This window comes from Bos taurus, chromosome 1 (genome assembly GCF_002263795.3).
Source record: "Bos taurus isolate L1 Dominette 01449 registration number 42190680 breed Hereford chromosome 1, ARS-UCD2.0, whole genome shotgun sequence".
Taxonomy (NCBI): domain Eukaryota; kingdom Metazoa; phylum Chordata; class Mammalia; order Artiodactyla; family Bovidae; genus Bos; species Bos taurus.
Window position 1 is genome coordinate 45682733 of NC_037328.1, and position 14381 is coordinate 45697113.

The window sequence follows — 14381 nt, forward strand, 5'->3', positions numbered from 1 at the left end:
GAGTCATGTTAAAAATTACCTTGGATGGATGGTCTAACGAGCCAAAGCTTCATTAGAAATCATGTTTTCAGTTGGGAGGAGAGATAAATCAGGAGTTTAGGATTAATATATACACACTACTATATATAGAATAGATAATCAACAGGGACATACTATATAGCAGAAAAATTTCTATATAATATTTTGTAATAACCTATATGGGAAAATAATCTGAAAAAAATAGGTATACTGTACTAGGAAAACTATAATCCAATATAAAATTGAGAATTAAAAAAAAAAAAAGTGGTGCTTTCAGATCAAGTCATCTATTGCAAAGTAAACACATTCTTAAAACAGGTGTTTAATTCCTATCCTTTCTTCTTTTAAGAAATAGTTTTCTTATTTCAAAAACAATATTGAATATATTTGAGTTAGTTCTAATGAGCTGAATGAACATAGAGCCTATTATACACAGGGAAGTAAGTCAGAAAGAGAAAGACAAATAGTGTATATTAATGCATATATGTGGACTCTAGAAAGATGATACTGATGGTCCTATTAGCAGGGTAGCAAAGGAGAGATAGACATAAAGAGCAGACTTTTGGACAGTGAGGGAAGGAGCTGCTGCTGCTACGTCGCTTCAGTCGTGTCGAGGGTGGGATAATTTGAGAGAATAGCATTGAAACATATACATTACCATATGTGAAACAGATAGCCAGTGGGAATATGATGTAAGATGCAAGGAACCTAAAGTCAGTGCTCTGTGACAACCTACAGGGGTAGGATGGGGAGGGATGTCGGGAGGTGGGGGCGTGGATTCAAGAGGGAGCGGACATATGTATACCTATGGCCGATTCATGTCAATGTATGGCAAAAACCATCATAATATTGTTAAGTAAGTATCTTCTAATTAAAAATTTAAAAAGATAAGTAATAGGAATGTAATGTACAACATTGATAAGTATAATTATCACTTGTACTTAACACTGCTGTATGTTATACATGAAAGTTAAGAGAGTGAATCCTAAGAATTCCATCACAAGGAAAAAAAATTTGTTTCTATTTCTTTACTTTTATATCTGTACGAGATGATGGATGTTCACTAAATTTACTGCAATAATCATTTCATGATGCATCTATGCCAAATCATTATGCTGTACATTTTAAACTTATACAGTGCTATGTGTCAATTACATCTCAATAAAACTGTAAGAAAAAAAAATACTGCTGTCTATGAAAAAAAAAGTTTGGGAAACCAAAAGAACAGAGAAGAAAATTTAAATCACCCATAATCCTACCACTTGGAAGTAACCACTATTAATTTACATGTTAGTATTCAGCCTCCTAGTCTTTGTTCTATATTTACATAAAGTTATTATAAAAATGAGATCATCCTGTGTTTATTGTTTAGTAATAACTTTACCTAAAAGATGCTGCTGCTAAAGTGCTGCACCACCCTGCTTATTTAACTACTATGCAGAGTACATCATGCAAAATGCTGGGCTGGATGAAGCACAAGCTGGAATCAAGATTGCCGAGAGAAACAATAACCTCAAACATGCAGATGACACCACCCTTATGGTAGAAGCGAACAGGAATTAAAGAGCCTCTTGATGAAGGTGAAAGAAGAGAGTGAAAAAGCTGGCTTAAAACTCAACATTCAAAAAAACAAAGATCATGGCATGTGGTCCCATCACTTCATGGCAAATAGATGGGGAAACAATGGAAACAGTGACAGACTTTATTTTCTTGGGCTCCAGAATCACTGCAGATGGTGACTGCAGCCATGAAATTAAAAGACGCTTGCTCCTTGGAAGAAAAGCTATGACAAACCTAGACAGTATATTAAAAAGGAGAGATATTACTTTGCCAAGAAAGGTCCATATAGTCAAAGCTATGGTTTTTCCAGTAATTATGTATGGATGTGAGAGTTGGACCATAAAGAAGGCTTAGTACTGAAGAATTGATGCTTTCGAACTGTGGTGTTGTAGAAGACTCTTGAGAATCCCTGGAACAGCAAGGAGATCAAACCAGCCAATCCTAAAGGATATCAGTCCTGAATATTCATCAGAAGGGCTCACGTTGAAGCTAAAGCTCCAATATTTTGGCCACCTGATGCAAAGAGCAGACTCATTAGAAAAGACCCTGATGCTGAGAAAGATTGAAGGCAGGAGAAGGGGATGACAGAGGATGAGATGGTTGGATGGCATCACTGACTCAATGGACATGAGTTTGAGCAAGCTGCAGGAGATGGTGAAGCCTGGTATGCTACAGTCCATGGGGTCGCCAAGAGTTGGACACGACTGAGTGACTGAACAACAACAACTTTACCAATAAATATATATTCAGGCAACATGCTTGCATCATTAAATATTCTTTTAAAACACGTAGGTAATTTTTTAAATTGAAGTATAGTTGACTTAAAATGTTGTATTAGCTTCAGGTTTACAGAAAAGTGGGGGCTTCCCTGACGGTTCAGCAAGTAAAGAATCCTCCTGCAATGCAGGAGACACAGGTGACTCAGTTCGATCTTTGGGTCAGGAAGACTCCCTGGAGGAGGACAGTGGCAACCCACTCCAGCATTCTTACCTGAAAAAAATCCCACGGACAGAGGAGCCTAGAAGGCTATAGTTTGTGAGGTTGCAAAGAGTCAGACATGACTTTGCGGCTGACACATACACATACAGCAGTGATTCAGTTATACATATGTGTGTATCTATTCTTCCTGACTGGTGGCTGAGACAGTAAAGGACCACCTGCAATGTGGGAGACCTGCGTTTGATCCCAGGGTTGGAAAGATCCCCTGGAGAAGGAAATGGCAACCCATTCCAGTATTCTTGCCTGGAGAATCCCCATGGACTGAGGAGCCTAGGGGGCTGCAGTCCATGGAGGTTGCAAAGAGTCAGACATGATTGAGCAACTAAACACAGCACACATTCTTTTTCAGATTCTCTTCCATCATCGGTTATTACAAGTCACTGAGTATAGTTCCCTGTGCTATACTGTAGCATAGGAGCATAACAAGGATATCCTTGCTGTTGATCTATTTTATACATGTAATATGTGTATATGTTGCTGCTGCTGCTGCTAAGTTGCTTCAGTCGTGTCCAACTCTGTGTGACCCCATAGATGGTAGCCCACCAGGCTCCTCTGTCCCTGGGATTCTCCAGGCAAGAATACTAGAGGGAGTTCCCATTTCCTTCTCCAATGCATGCATGCATGCTAAGTCGCTTCAGTCATGTCTGACTCTGTGTGACCCTATGGACAGCAGACAACCAGGCTCCTCTGTCCACAGAATTGTCTAGGCAAGAATACTGGAGTGGGTTGCCATTTCCTTCTCCAGTGTATATGTTAACCAAGTACTATAAAAGAGCTCATGTTGACCTTAAGTGAAAATGCACTAAATTTGAGGAAAGATGACAACAGAGCCATAAATTGGTTTTGTCTTGTAGATATGCCTTAATTTATTTAACCAATTCTCATTTATTCTCCACCACCAGTTTCCTCATTCTTGCTCCCACTCTCTTCTCTCCCCATTCAGTTCATATCAGTTGCTCAGTTGTGTCTGACTCTTTGGGACCCCATGAACTGCAGCACGCCAAGCCTCCCTGTCCATCACCAACTCCCAGAGTCCACTCAAACCCATGTCCATTGAGTCCGTGATGCCATCCAACCATCTCATCCTCTGTCATCCCCTTCCCCTCCTGACCTCAACCTTTCCCAGCATCAGGGTCTTCTCCAATGAGTCAGCTCTTTGCATCAGGTGGCCAAAGTATTGGAGTTTCAGCTTCAACATCAGTCCTTCCAAAGAATATTCAGGACTGATCTCCTTTAGGATGGATTGGTTGGATCTCCTTGCAGTCCAAGGGACTCTCAAGAGTCTTCTCAACACCATAGTTCAAAAGCATCAATTCTTCGGTGCTCAGCCTTCTTTATAGTCCAACTCTCACATCCATACATGACCACTGGAAAAACCATAGCCTTGACTAGACAAACCTTTGTTGACAAAGTAATATCTCTGCTTTTTAATATGCTGTCTATGTTGGTCATAACTTTCCTTCCAAGGAGTAAGTGTCTTTTAATTTCATGGCTGCAGTCACCATCTGCAGTGATTTTGGAGCCCAGAAAAATAAAGTCTGACACTGTTTCCACTGCTTTCCCATTTATTTGCCATGAAGTGATGGGACCGGATGCCATGATCTTTGTTTTCTGAATGTTGAGTTTTAAGCCAACTTTTTCACTCTCCTCTTTCACTTTCATCAAGAGGCTTTTGAGTTCCTCTTCACTTTCTGCCATAAGGGTGGTGTCATCTGCATATCTGAGGTTATTGATATTTCCCCCAGCAATCTTGATTCCAGCTTGTGCTTCATCCAGCCCAGCGTTTCTCAGGATGTACTCTGCATATAAGTTAAATAAGCAGGGTGACAATGTACAGCCTTGATGTACTCCTTTTCCTATTTAGAACCAGTCTGTTGTTCCATGTCCAGTTCTAACTGTTGCTTCCTGACCTGCATACAGGTTTTTTCAAGAGGCGGGTAAGTATCACATCCTTGTAGCTAGCTTATCATACATCTAGTAATTTCCTTGAGATAAATTCCTAGAAGTGTAATGGCTGGGTCAAAGGAAATTTACTATGCTTTCTGAACCGAATGTTTCTGCTTTCCTGCTGAATTTTTCTAGAATTAAGCAAGATTTCCACATGGGACATTTTGATGATGTATGAAGCTTACATGCATATTCTTGCATAATTCATTAACAGTTTCTAATTTCATTCTACCAAGTGGCAGATGTTAAACACATGTCTATTTAATTTAAAAAAAAAATCAGAGTTATTGCAACTTTCTTATGCTGACAGCTCCAGTCATTTCCAGTTCATTACACTGTATTACAAAATTAAATCAATTCATGAAAGCAGCTAAACCTTGTAAAACTAAGAAGAAGCATATTTCTGTCCAAAGTAGTATAGAGAACTATATTATTGTTAAATCTGAAGTCAGTGAACAGCTGGTAGACACACCAACATGAACACATCACATAGGCATTGTGCTAAGCAGAATAAGCTAGACACAAAAGAACATGTATTTATAAGTCTGTTTATGCAAAGTTCAAGAATAAGCAGAATTAATGGGGAGGGAAATCAAAATCGTGGTCATCTCTTGGAACTGACTGGGAAGCAGCCCATGGGAGCCTTCTTGGAGATATTTTATCTATTGGTCTGGCTGACCATTGCACAGGCATATGGAAGAAATGATTGAAAAGAACACACACAAGGAATTGGGAAACTGGGTCTGACATATACACACTGCTGATACTATGTATGAAATAGATGACTAATGAGAGTACTGTATAGCATAGGGAACTCTACTCAACACTCTGTGGTGACCTAAATGGGAAGGAAATCCAAAAAGAGGGTATATGTGTATACGAATAGCTGATTCATTTTGATGTATAACAGAAACAACATTTTAAAGCAACTAAACTCCAATAAAAACTTTTTCAAAGAGGCAACTATAAAAAAAAAACTCAAAAATACTGTAATTATCCTCCAATTTAAATTTTAAAAGATGAAAAAAAAAGAAATGCACTTTAAAAAAATTGAACAATACATTTAAATTTTGTGCACTTTTACTTTATGTATTTTACTGTAGTATGTTGTACTTTGATTTTTTTAAACTCCAAAAAAAATCTAAATTCTAAATCAATGGTCTACATATTTGTTTCCTAGGGCTGCCGCAAGAAAGCACCACAAACTGGGCAGCTTGACACAATAGAAATTTATTCTCTCACTGTCCTGGAAGCCACTAGTTGAAAACAAGACATCAGCACAGGCAGGCTCCCTCTAAAACCTGTAGGGTAGACTCCTTCCTTGCCTCTTCCTAGCATCTGGTGGTTGACTGGAAGTCTCTGGCATTACATGACTTACAGATGCATCATGCCAAGCCTCTGTCTTCATAAGGTGTCCTCACTATGTCTCTGTCATCACATGGATGTAAATTCTTATAAGGACACCAGTCATACTGAATTAGGGGCCCACTCTTCCCATCTGACCTCAATTAATTACATTTGCAACAGCCCTATTTTCAAATCAGGTCACATTCTGAGGTACTGAGATTTAGAATTTCAGTATACATTTGGGAGGGCTTCCCAGGTGGCTCAGTGGGTAAAGAATCTACCTACAATCTGCTTGCAATATGGGAGACGAGGGTTCGATTTCTGGGTTGGGAAGATCCCCTGGAGGTGGGCATGCCAAGCCTCTTCAGTATTCTTGCCTGGAGAATTCCATGGACAGAGGAGCCTGGCAGGCTACACAGTCCATAGGGTCACAAAGAGTCGGACACGACTGAAGCGACCAAACATGCACGCACATAATACATTTGGGGGGAAATGATTCAACCTATAAAAGTTTACACTCTTCTTTTAAATTTTTCTTCCAAAAATTTAAGTTCTGCAAAGGGACCAAAATGAAGAAAATGGTATCTGGAAGGGTTTACATTTGCTGCTACTGCTACTGCGAAGTCACTTCAGTCGTGTCTGACTCTGTGCGACCTCATAGACAGCAGCCCACCAGGCTCCCCCATCCCTGGGATTCTCCAGGCAAGAACACTGGAGTGGGTTGCCATTTCCTTCTCCAATGCATGAAAGTGAAAAGTGAAAGGGAAGTCGCTCAGTCGTGTCCGACCCTCAGCGACCCCATGGACTGCAGCCTTCCAGGCTCCTCCATCCATGGGTTTTTCCAGGCAAGAGTACTGGAGTGGGGTGCCATTGCCTTCTCCGGGGTTTACATCAGTCAGCAGTAAATAAGCTCTATATGCCAAGGGATTCCTCAGGAAATCCTCAGTCAGGACTACAGATCTGTCCTCAGTTTCCATAATATGTACCAGAGGGAGGGAAGACACTTGTGAAAAATGACAGAAGGGGAATTTGGATATGAACAGAGAGCTCACATGCACAGCACTTCAGTGCAGTATTTCTGAAATACTGATATGTTATGGTTCATTGTTGTCCCAGTATCCAGCCAGCTGGCTGCCTCAAGGGAAGCTTTTGGCAGCACAGCAAACAGCAGTAAAGAGTGAGCCTCTCTGAGTTTTATATTCCAGAGTGAGAAGATTATGTGTGTAGCCACAATACCTTGGGCAAAAATTTGGAGGCAGAGTTTCATCCTCAAAAAGGATTCTTTCCTTGGGATGGAAGAAAAAGAGAAAGGGAGATTACTTTCTAATTCCTGGTAGAGCTGCTTGGGTTGGGATAGGGTCAGCGAGGGAAAAACTGCAGCAGAAAAGACCATGGACAGCCTCACAGATATTTCCGCCCCAGGTGTGCCTCAGCATCAGCAGAGGGCCCAGGGCCATGTGGATGCCAAGGGGCACCTCAACAGAGACCCATAAAAGCCAAGACTTGAATGGGCCTCTTACCCAACACACAGCAACAAGAAATGTGATTCATTAAACCAATAACTAACTCTGACACAATGTGTCCCTATTTATGAGATAATCAAAAAGTAAATGCATTAATCAGAAAAATACATCTTTTGTCAGATCACACATTTCAATTCTGGGTTCAGAGATCACAGTCACCAAAAAAATTCAGCAAAAGAGAAAATTATTCAATGGCTCTAAGAGCATCAAGAAGGACAGGAACTAAAATTGAATTAGAGCTGAAACCTGGAACCAATGGTTTGACTTTTATCAACTGTTCAGTTCAGATCTAAAGAAGAAACAAAAAGTACTTGGCATGTCCAGGATATAAGAGCACAAAAGGAACTCAGACCAACAAGAGCTGGTCAAGTCTTGCCCACAAAAAATGAATCCAGCAGGAGAAAGCAATAGATGGGAAGCAAAGAAAGATCTGTGGAAAGGATTCCAATGGTAGCTGGGCATGTCTTGCTGTTTCTCTTAAATTTACCTGCCAATATTACCTTAACCATGAGTGGCTCCACAGCTGTAAAATATGTACTCTGCTAACAAAACCACTTTTAGAGGAACATCGACCAAAACCAGACATACATGCTTATACAAATTGATGCTGTCTTTGTAGACAGAACTGGCCTGTATTCACTGGATACGCTCATCGTTAAGTGGTGCTACCGTTTTCACACTGCTGAGTATTTCTGGCTTTCGCCTGACTTTTTAGATGACCATGATCTCTGAAACAAATCTAGAAAGTCTGATATGACCAGAGTCCTTTTTTTCTGATTTGTGAATTTATCTGTGTAATATATCTCTAAATATATATTTAAAGTGTTATAAATGATGTGTCAGCTTTAGTTAGAGGTTTAATCATTTTACTGAAAAGAATAAAATTACATGAAATTGCATCTCGGCAAGAAAATCCAGGATGTACAGTCATCACACGAGGAAAACTGGGCTTCGGAGAGAAGACAGCAGCAGTCCTTTGGAAACTGTCCCTCATTTCTGGCAGCAGAGGAATTTACCTCCGGAAAATTGATCACTCTGTGAATGCAAGGTCCAGCCCGGCCTCGTGTGCCAAGGAAGACCTAACTCTCATCTGGTGACGATAATGAGAAAAGAAGGATTCCACAGCTGAAGCAAAGCCTGTGTTGGGATCCAGTTTCCTTCAACTGCATTCAGACAGTCCCTGGTCTGCCATCAGCAGGCCCCTACGTGCTCCTCTCCATCCTAAGCACATGTGTGCTGCTCCGTGGATGTCTAAGGTCTCTTTCCAACAGACCTAGCCATGAGATGGACTTTTCTGCATGTTTGCAATTCTGTTAGTTACATTTTGTGCTCTGCATCTCAAATTAATCCATCAGCAAATGAACATTTTGGCCAGAGCAAAAATAGAGAATATTTCCATTTCTTTAAAAAATCATTACAAAAATTAAGCATTATTTCCATTCATTGCTTACTCTCTACCATGGACCTACACATTTAATCTTTAAAGTAAATAAGCTGATATCCTTAACCAAGATATAAAAGTATGACAGTTCTGAAATCATGAAAAAATAAGTGAAATGGACTCTTCTGGTGCTATGCAGGAGTCCTGATGTTATCTATAGATGGTAATGATAGATGAGGACCTTGACTCACAAAGAGCTTAAGACAGCAACTCTCGGACTGAATGTGTGTCAGAATCTCCTGGGATGTGTCAACTCCAGCATCAGAGATTGCTGCTGTGGGCCTGGAGGGGAGGACCAGAGATCTGCCCATAGGAGGGTATAACCTACATATTTAACTCAACCCAGGTGATTCTGTTGGAGGTGGTGTCCAGAATGCACTATGAAAAGATTGAAACCAGCCCCAGAGTCACAAAACATAAAACCAGCAGAGTCTCAGCTTAGAATCTGGGGACTGACAGGGGATAAGGAAGGTTTCCTTGCCCTTGGGCCTGACTCTCCCTCCTCTGCTCTGCTTCTCACCGTCAGGCTGCCCTTGCACTCACCCTGAAAACCATCGAAGTGAAAATTACACTAGAATTACAATTTGAATGGCACACCGCAAAATATACATCAACATACACCACTAGCTTACTAGACTCCCTTAATAAGTATCAGGTCATTTTAGTATCTTCATTTCACAGGAGATTGAAATGACACTCAAATTAGTTAACTATTGGGACCTCCCTGATAGCTCAGTGGAAAAGAAACCGTCAGCCAAGGCAGGGGACACAGGTTCGATTCCTGAGCCGGGAACATTCCACATGCCTTGGAGCAACTAAGCCTGGGTGCCACAGCTACTGAGCCCACACTTCAGAGCCTGAGCTCTACAACAAGAGAAGCCACAACAAGGAGAAGCCTGAGCACCACAGCTACAGTGTAGCCCCGCTCTCTGCAATTAGAGAAAGCCCTCGCACAGCAACAAAGATCCAGGGAAACCAAAACCAAATAAAATTATTTTTAAAAACAGTTAACTGTCCCAAAATTACACAGCAAAGAAGTACAAGAGCCAGACACAAACTTACACTACAGGTACACAACCTACTGCCTCCTTGAAGGGTCAAGTGCGCTGGATCAGCTTTTCCTACTTAAAAATTTGCCACCATCAGATAGCTCCAATTTCTCTCCTCGTTCTTCCATCAGTCAGTTAGTGACATTTACTTGGCGCCCACTGGGTTCAGAAGGCCAAATACAGGAACTCAAACAAAGGCCCACAATTACTCTCACAGGAGCTCAGGACGCTGAGAGTACTTTTCAGTTTACCCCTTGGCTTTTTCTGCAGGAGCACATCTGGCCTTCTGAATAGAGTTAATACTGGGTTACAAAAAAGCTTTTTCCAAATTACTTCCTGATTTGTATTCCGTTTCTAAAGCACAACATGTGTTGGGACAGTATTTAAATCATACTAAAAGCAGAAATTGGACTGCAAGGAGATCAAACCAGTCAATCCTAAAGGAAATCAATCCTGAATATTCATTGGAAGGAATGATGCTGAAGCTGAAACTCTAATACTTTGGCCATCTGATGTGAAGAGCCGACTCACTGGAAAAGACCCTGATGTTGTAAAAGATTGAAGGCAGGAGGAGAAGGGGACGACAGCGGATGAGATGATTGGATGGCATCACCAACTCAATGGACATGCATTTGAGCAAGCTCCAGGAGATGGTGAAGGACAAGGAAGCCTGGTGTGCTGGAGTCCATGGGGTCGCAAAGACTGAGGCATGATTTAGCAACTGAACAATAACAACAGCAAAGCAGAACTGGGAATTCTCTTCAAAATCAAACTGTCACTTGTAACTCAAGCCCCAGTGCAAAATCTGGAGCCATTTGCACTGACTATTGAGTGACTTCAAACTTGAGGAAAAAGATATTCAGTACCTTTGGGGCACAAATACCCTCCCAACTGCCAATCCTGCTGCTCTCAACCACCAGTCCATACCACCCTCCTCCTTGCAGATTCAAAGAGACTACTGGGAAGGAGTGGTATTTTCTAGAAGTCTGTGTAGAGTATTTTGGCTTCTACCACCCTTTCTTGAGAGGAAGAAACAGCATTGCTAAAAGTGAATGTCTTATAATACGAGGATTTATCTTAGCAGTTTTCACACTGTTAGCCCCTGGCTGTCTCCTAAATATTTTCAGGTGGTTCACAAGGTCAAAATTCATTTCATAAGAATCCTAAGGTATCGCTTGGCTTCTCACTGTTTTGATTTTTGCACAGATAGCACAAAAGCAATGGAGAGTAAAGCCACTGGTTCTTCAGCATGAATCAAGGCAGTGGCACCAAATTTAATCACTGTATCCTTTACCTGCAACACTCACAGTAAGAAGGGGGAAAATGATACCACAAAGATGTCCTTGATGAAGTAGTAAAAGTTATTCATTTTATTATATCCTATCGGAATACCAGACCACCTGATCTGCCTCTTGAGAAATTTGTATGCAGGTCAGGAAGCAACAGTTAGAACTGGACATGGAACAACAGACTGGTTCCAAATAGAAAACAGAGTATGTCAAGGCTGTATATTGTCACCCTGTTTATTTAACTTATATGCAGAGTCCATCATGAGAAACACTGGACTGGAAGAAACACAAGCTGGAATCAAGATTGCCGGGAGAAATATCAATAACCTCAGATATGCAGATGACACTACCCTTATGGCAGAAAGTGAAGAGGAACTAAAAAAACCTCTTGATGAAAGTGAAAGTGGAGAGTGAAAAAGTTGGCTTAAAGTTCAACATTCAGAAAACGAAGATCATGGCATCTGGTCCCATCACTTCATGGGAAATAGATGGGGAAACAGTGGAAACAGTGCCAGACTTTATTTTTCTGGGCTCCAAAATCACTGCAGATGGTGACTTCAGCCATGAAATTAAAAGACGCTTACTCCTTGGAAGGAAAGTTATGACCAACCTAGATAGCATATTCAAAAGCAGAGACGTTACTTTGCCAACAAAGATTCGTCTAGTCAAGGCTATGGTTTTTCCTGTGGTCATGTATGGATGTGAGAGTTGGACTGTGAAGAAGGCTGAGCGCCGAAGAATTGATGCTTTTGAACTGTGGTGCTGGAGAAGACTCTTGAGAGTCCCTTGGACTGCAAGGAGATCCAACCAGTCCATTCTGAAGGAGATCAGTCCTGGGTGTTCTTTGGAAGGAATGATGATGCTAAAGCTGAAACTCCAGTACTTTGGCCACCTCATGCGAAGAGTTGACTCATTGGAAAAGACTCTGATGCTGGGAGGGATTGGCGGCAGGAGGAGAAGGGGATGACAGAGGATGAGATGGCTGGATGGCATCACTGACTCGATGGACGTAAGTCTGGGTGAACTCCAGGAGTTGGTGATGGACAGGGAGGCTTGGCGTGCTGCAATTCATGGGGTCGCAAAGAGTCGGACACGACTGAGCAACTGATCTGATCTGATCACTTGCTACAAGTGTTTTTAATATCCTGTGAGAAAATGAGACACATATAAAGCACTTCAGCTGCATACTGAAGGACCCTGCTGTCATCAGGAAAAGTGTTATGTGAAGTTGTGAGCTGTTGTTTGTTTAGTCGCTCAGTCATGTCCAACTGTTTGATACCCCAAGGACTGTAGCCTGCCAGGCTCCTCTGTCCATGGGATTCTTTAGGCAAGAATACTGGAGTGGGTTATTTCCTTCTCCGAGTTATGAGCTGAGGTAGATGCTTTTTTGTGGAGTACTTTATTAGTTTTCTATTGCTACTATAACAAAATGCTGCAAACTTGGTATCTGAGAACAACACAAAGTTACATTTCTGTAGGTCAGTAGTCTGATGCAGATCTCACTGGGCTCAAAGTATCAGCAGTAAATTCCTCTGGAAGCTCTAGGAAAAAAAAAATCCCTCTCCCCCACCCCTCCTCCCTTTTCCAGTGTAGAGTCTATCTGCATTCTACAGTTCATGGCTTCTAAGTTCAAAACCAACAGGATAACATCTCCCAATCTCCTGCCTCCCTCTTTCACTTATAAAGACTCTTGTGTTACACTGGGTCCAGTCTCGTCATCCAGGACAGTGTCTCTATCTTCAAATCCTTATCTGAATCACATCTCCAATGTCTCTTTGGCCAGCAAAAGTAACATATTCACAGATTCCAGGGATTAATCACAGACATCTTGTAGGGGCGGGGGAGGGGGGAGGGGGTATTAATCTGCTTTCCACAAACATTATTTTCACTTGAAAGAATGAATAATAGCCAAACTGTGATTATTCAGATTTGGATATTTGGCAGATACTTTCTCAAAATCAACAAAACAAGCCTGTGACTTTTAGGAAAACAGCCTACAGTACTTATTACCAAAAATCAAGTTCTCAAGTGAAAATTGAAATTTAAGAAAACCTGTGTCTACCACAATGAACTTAACAACTTCCCAATACTTAAGGGCTTTTCTAATGAGGTTGGTAGTGTTATATTTTGGATAATGAATAATGAGATATGTCCACATTTGGAAGACCTGAACCAAATGAACCAACATTTTTCAAAGATTTACTGTATGATATTATGAAATCATGCATGGGTAAACAAATATTCAATGTGTAAGAGGCATCAATGGATTTTAATGTGACAGAATATGAAAAGTTTGTTGATATGGTTTTAAATTCCCCATTGCGACCAACCTCTAAGAAACTATAACTTTCACATTTTGATATAGTATTAAAGAAGGTTACTCACAACTACCGGAAGATGCTATCAAAATATTCCTCCCTTTCCACCTGTGTATCTGTGTCATGCCAGATATTTTTTGTTGTTGTTGTATCTTAATTTTTAAAAGATCACTACATTAAGGACTGAATGCAGAATGAGATAATAGAATCCAGGTATCATCTATTAATCCAGGCATTAAATATTTGCAAAAATGAAAAACAATGCCATTCTTCTTACTGATATTTGTTTGGGAAAATATAGTTGCTTTTTTCATTAAAAATAATTGATTATGTTGATATGTAATGGGTTTATCATTGTTATTTTTCAATGAATTAATAAATATTTTTCAATTTCTCAGTTGTATTTTCTAGTATGGTAAATATTGAGAGTTCTAATTCACATAAACAAAAGACACTCAGAGTCCGCGATAATTTTAAGAGAATAGAGTGGTCTTGACACCACTTGACAACCACTAACCTACCCTAAGCCTACCAGAGTAGGAAATGGAAGTGAAGAGTAGGATACAGTGGTGCCATTCTAATAATGATTTCAAGTGACCCTGAGAAATGCAATTTGCACCGCCTTCTCAATGCCCTGTCCCCAGGGAGAGGGCAGCCAAGCACAAGGGCAGCTGAAAAGGGTTGAGGCGGTAGACACTCTGCAGTAAGCATTCCCCTACCCCCACCAAATTCTGGGAGAATGCAGTAGTGTTCCCTACATGGGTGCCAGCACCTGTGACACTGCCACATAGAAGTCATCAGCCCTGGTCCAGGGTCAGCTAGAAAGGCAAAGGCAACTTACACTGTGTGATATCTGTCCCTTTCCTTCTCTTTCATCAGAGTGTCAACCA